Consider the following 6000-nt stretch of genomic DNA (forward strand, 5'->3'; position numbering starts at 1 on the left):
GGCAATCATGAGGACACTGGAAAACACCTTGACTATGTGCTACTGGCCTCAAACCTGACCTAGCACAAGTCAACACCTCGCACAAGGAATGTCCCAGGTTCAATAGAAGTTAAGCTCTATGGTCAACACATGTGGTATGATTACAACAGAAAATATTTCATCTAAAAAAAAAAAATAGTAATGCACTTACAATAAACAAGTTAAACAACACGTCATTACCAAAAACAGACTGTTTATGCAGAGGAAAATCCACCCACACATAACCACATGTTCATACATCTCCAAAGCAATCCCACCACTATACAGGTCAATTTCGGAGGAGGTCAAACTTCACAGCTTACATAACACATATTTTTGTACTGAAGGATCAATACAACTGCTTCACCAATAATACTGAAAGCTAATTAAATATTTTTGATGATGAACATCAGCGTCACAAATGCAATCCATTAAACATTCTATTTAGACACTGGGAAAGAAAAACGAACATTTAGAAACACTGACGTTCAGATTGTCAACGTTTACATTGAAACAATAAGTTGACTAATTTCTTGTGATTGTAAAGCTGAATTTTTTTAGCAACCATTACTCCAGTCTTCAGTTTCACATGCTGCTTCAGAAATCATTCTAACATGCTGATTTGGTGCTATATTATTGGTACAAAAATGCCTAATAATGGTTCTTATTGTCATTGTTGAAAACAGTTTTTGCTGCTTAAAGGTGCTGAATGTAAGTTTTTGACTCCACTAAAGACGAAAAATACCATAACATGTTCGCAGCTATTTAAGAAACATGTTAAGGTAACAATGTTTATCTGAAAAACAATACACTGAGTTATTCTCCTTTGAAAATTGGCGTTCCGGGTCAGACTGTCGGCCTTTCCTTTGGTTTGTGAAACCCGCCCACTTCCAGTTCACCCAATTGTATTTCAGCACCCTGGGTGGCCAGTTGGCGGAAAACACAGCATATTTAATTAAATTCATCGTCAAGTGGTGTCGTAAATCTGGCAACCTGATTGTACATCAAGTCCGAGGAGGAGAAGCCATGTGGAAAAAACCCTTTCCGATATTTTAAATTTGGTCTGCAATACCTAGTTCTATCAATCGGTGTCAATACTACATACAGCACCTTTAATTTTGTTTTTAATTATTATTATTATTATTATTTTAATCACACTTACACCAAACTTTTGAATGGTATTTCCCATTAAATCATTAAAGCTGCAGTAGGTAACTATTGTAAATATATATGTTTTACATATTTGTTAAACCTGTCATTATGTCCTGACAGTAGAATATGAGACAGATAATCTGTGAAAAAAATCAAGCTCCTCTGGCTCCTCCCAGTGGTCCTATTGCCATTTGCAGTTACGGACCGCTCCCGGTAAGAAATCAACCAATCAGAGCTGCGTTCCGTAACTTTGTTTGTGTTCAAAATGTAGAAAAATTTATATAATAAGCGAGTACACCATGAATCCATTTCCCAAACCCTGTTTTTAGCTTGTCCTGAATCACTAGGGTGCACCTATAATAAGTTTTTATATTCGGACTATTTTAGATTGCTTCGGGGATACCGCGGCGGAGTAACCCAGTACCTTTGTGATTCTTCACAGACATAAACAGAAAGAAGTAGTTCCGGCTACAATGTTCTTCCGCAAGACGCAAGCAGTTCTGTTTATTAACCGCTAGAGCATCAAAAGTTCCCTACCGCAGCTTTAAGCAACATAGCGGTTTTAAAAAAACTCGTAATAATACGAAAAGTTTCTTGAGCATCAGTCAGCATATTAGAATGATTTCAAAAGGTTTATGTGATGCTGAAGAGTAGTATATTTAACTCCACTAATTATGACTGTGAACATCTGTAGATACATGTTCCCTTTCCAAATAACAAGGCCGGTATGGAATGTGACATCACTTATGACATAGAGCACATTCCTGCGTGCTTTCAGGTTCAGGCACGCTGCTCTAATTAGACCCAGAGCACATGACTGTTCACCACATCAGGCCCTCCCCTGCCTCTAAACACTCCTACACAACTAAACAAGGCTCCACTTGCCCCAGACACCTTCTTTAGTTCTAGTATATTCTCACTATTCTTCAAAATGTCGCATGAAGTGATTTGACTACAAAACAGAGGATTTTGAAGCACTAGCAAACATGAAAAGGCCCACTGTTCCAGCTCATGGCACACATCCAGGGCAGCAGGACTGAACTTACAGAAGCACTGGATTATTTTACAGGGAACCATGGCCTAATTTCATAAATGGATGACTGACAATAACAGACCGACGGAAGTCAATGCTGTGCCTTAAGCTCATTTCAGAAATTCTGTGAGAAGACTTAACGCTTGTGAAAAAGATCAACAGATGTGAGGAAAATGACTAATACCGAGGAAATCTCAACAGCGGAGGAGCCGACGGGCCATAGAATGTCCATATTGATAATATTTGGGACATTTCACACCATATTCACACCAAAAAATCATTTAAAGTTAACATTTATGAAAAAATGCCTATTTATTGGCAATGCAAAATTGGAAAATATGACCTAGCAGATTGTAACGTCCAGAATTACCAAATTTGTAATTTAGAAACTACCAATTTTTAACAATTTTCAAAAGTAACAAGTATAGTTTTGCCTCAATTATTAATTCATAAATATCAAATTATGGAGGAGTAGCACCACATGACAAAAGTTATTTTACTGACATAGTTTAGAGTCCTTTATTATTTTTATTTATATATATATTATTCGTGTGTGTGTGTGTGTGTGTGTGTGTGTGTGTATGTGTGTAAAATTGTAATTGCATAACATTACTTTAAAAGCATAATGAAAATTTTCAGTAGGATCAGCCACATTTGTTCATTTTGCACTTAAAACCCTGCATTTCCTTCTTTCCCACATCTTCCCAGATAGACTGATCTTTCAAAGAGTCCTGAATTGGGCACCAGGACAGCTCAATATAGCCCTGCTCTCAAAGGCTCGGTGCACTCTGGGTCCTTGTGTAGGCATGAAGAAAAACAAAGGCAGTTTTGTTCTCCACCCAGCGTCCTCCAGCACCACGCACAGCAACAGAGATAGTTTCCTACGTTTGCCCCAGTGAGTTTAGTCTAAGATCAGTGAGCATCCATGAAAGGTCTCCATTATTGAATATAGCAATAATATACAACACAAAAATACCTAGGCAGAAGACTTCAAGGGAACACAACAAAGCAAGCTGAAACGGATCACCTGAGCTCACACGGATCAGCAATTTAACTCTTTTCATTTAAAAGTGCAGAACCCTAATTACTAATGAGCATGAAGCCCTTGATTTAACTTTTACTGCACTTTGACATTTTGCATCTAAAGCAACTTAAGAGATTTTAGAGTTATACAATGATCATGCTTCACTGAACCAACAGTATTTGCTCTAGCAGTCCAATCATTAGGCCCTCCACCACCCTTCATCTGAGATACAATATGATACATTTTGCTGCAAAAGGAGATCTACCTGAATGTTAAATTGCAAAAACACTGTATTTGATGCAAGTAGAAAAACAGGGTTACAACATAAAAAAAGTTTTATGTAAATAAAAGGTTATATATTCAGAATTTAAATCGCATTTGGGTGTGTCTTCAACTTTGGAAAAGTCCCATGTGGTGATTTTTGCTGAAACTAACAGATTTCTACTTTTTTTAAATATTTTTCTTAGATGAAGGTCACATGGGAACTGTTTACCATGTCTTCATTAAGTTAGCAACTTTTCAATGTAGAATTTAACCTTGCTCCAGACCCATATGTCAACATACTAATTTCAAAACTAATAATTTAAACATTTAGTGAAACAAATAATTTCAAAATTTATGAAAATTATTTGTACCAACTGAATTTTTCCCCATAATTTCCAAAACAATAACACTGTTGTCCTGGTAATGTACTTCTAGTGCAAATATTAATACTGAAAAATGATACTAATAATGGTACTTTAATACTAATATACTAATAGTGTACTTTTATATCAAGATGCATTGACTGTGAAGAGCATGCTCGAGATTAAATGTGACGTAATAAGTTTTTTCTTTCTTTTTTTTTTTAAGTGAAAATGTGAAAATATGATTTAACTGCATAAAATTATAGCCAAAAAAAGATCACATTATATTACATTATATTAAAATGTAGTGGAAATGACACAGTGGGGAAAATCACTTTTACTAAATAAATAAATAAATAGTCTGTGTATGTCCACGGTTGTGGGACAAACGTACATTTTACTAGTTTATTAAGCAAAAATCAACAGGCCCAAGGCATACAGGTAATCCCACAAGTCTACAGACATTAACATCTTTCTTCAAACAGCAAAAGAGTGAGGCCTCGTCAAATTTCAAGGGATTTGTATGACCGTAGTGTCAAAAAAATGTTGTTTACTCCCTTTATCGTGTTTTGGCTCTAAATTCTACAAAACTCTGGACAAATTAATCTTTTCACACACGTTACTTGAGGCAATACTGTGTCCACTTAATCACGAGGAACTTATCCTAATATTGAAATCTACTTACTCGTTGTTTTGCTCTTATTCAGGCGAAAACAGTCGTGCACTCGTTGTCCCTCGTCGTCAAACTCTCTCAGAGTCCCCCAGTGCGATGTGAAGAGGTTTATCTCCAGTGCATTTACACGCAGACCGCGTTCAGAGCGAGAAAAGCGCCATGTGAAGAAAAGTTTACACCGCTCAGACACCTTCCCTTTCTGCCATAGCTAACAAACGCGAAATAATATCTCCCATAAACATTTACCAGGAGGCAGGAGCATGGAGGAACACTTTCAACAGGTTGTTTTTAGAGAACAGGCCCATCATCAACAGTAACTCAGAGCGATTCTTCCAGAAACAGCAGCAGGCCTGTATGAGAGGAGTCTTCTCGGATGAAATCAGATGCTGGGGCTCCGCATTATTCCCATTGATCCAATTACACGAGTTAACCCTTTCAGCTTCAGACAGCTAACTATTGAAACCCTTGTAGTTCTAGGGTTTTATGTACTGGCATTTTCTGACCTGAGTGAATACTGCTCTCATTACAATAACGTATAGTATACTAAGATACTATAAACTAAATTATATACTTGTAATGGAGATATTATCTGTTTTAGATCAGTTGGGGATTATAGGCACAGTAATAATAAGAGCAACAGCGCCACCTGTAGGATGATATTCTCTCGTGTCAATGCTATTTCTCAGAACCATCTTCTTCAGCGCTACATTTTTGATTGAAGCTCAAACTAATGCAAACAAAGATGTAAAGAGACAAACTATAAAAAAGTTTTGCCCTGTACAGTCATCACACTACATGGGCGTAAATTGTCACAAAAGCACCTGCGATTAAACAGCTTACTATTTATCAGATTAATTTAAATATGAAATCTAGTGTAAAACTCAGGAAAGAAAAAATGTAAAAGGTACAATTAATGTCATACAAAACCATTGTTTATTAATACTTAAACGTGATATACAAATGACGCAAATGAGACACGTGCTACTGTAATAATAAATATTCTAATAATTATAATAATAATAATAATAATAATAATAATAATAATAATAATAATACTGTTTTATAAATGACAATACACTTGATAGCTTACTACAATTAATAGGCTATTTCATAAATCGCTTATAGCAACAAATGTAAAATATACCCGCCAAACATATTACATACATTAAATACATTTCAAATTTTGAAATAAGTTATGTTTTAAGTATGTTATCAAACAAGTGTGTTCTTTATGACCGCGTCTTTTCCTAACATTTCAAACAAATCCACCAGGAGGCGCTGAAGTACACGCATTACAGCTCGCTGAGCGGCCTGTCATCAATAAAAGTCTTGTGCTTCTTCATTTATTTTCTCAAGTTATTTATAGCAGTTGAGCGCAAATAAAGAAGTGCAGCTGGAAACGAAAAAAAATTGATATGAGATTAATTAGAAGTCGAAGTTTTTTAATGAATCATCCTAGCATTGTTTATCACAG

General features: G+C 35.9%; 1 protein-coding gene across 2 annotated transcripts in view; it reads right to left on the minus strand.

The window, feature by feature from the left end:
• Positions 1-4958, minus strand: part of LOC128016541 (protein kinase C and casein kinase II substrate protein 3-like) — a 29365-nt gene extending 24407 nt beyond the window's left edge. For both annotated transcript variants that reach the window (XM_052601114.1, XM_052601113.1), the window contains exon 1: positions 4539-4958. The gene's annotated coding sequence lies outside the window, so the exon portion shown is untranslated. The remainder of the gene's footprint in view (positions 1-4538) is intronic.
• Positions 4959-6000: the final 1042 nt, after the last annotated feature.

This window comes from Carassius gibelio, chromosome A7, assembly GCF_023724105.1.
Source record: "Carassius gibelio isolate Cgi1373 ecotype wild population from Czech Republic chromosome A7, carGib1.2-hapl.c, whole genome shotgun sequence".
In the NCBI taxonomy this organism is placed as follows: domain Eukaryota; kingdom Metazoa; phylum Chordata; class Actinopteri; order Cypriniformes; family Cyprinidae; genus Carassius; species Carassius gibelio.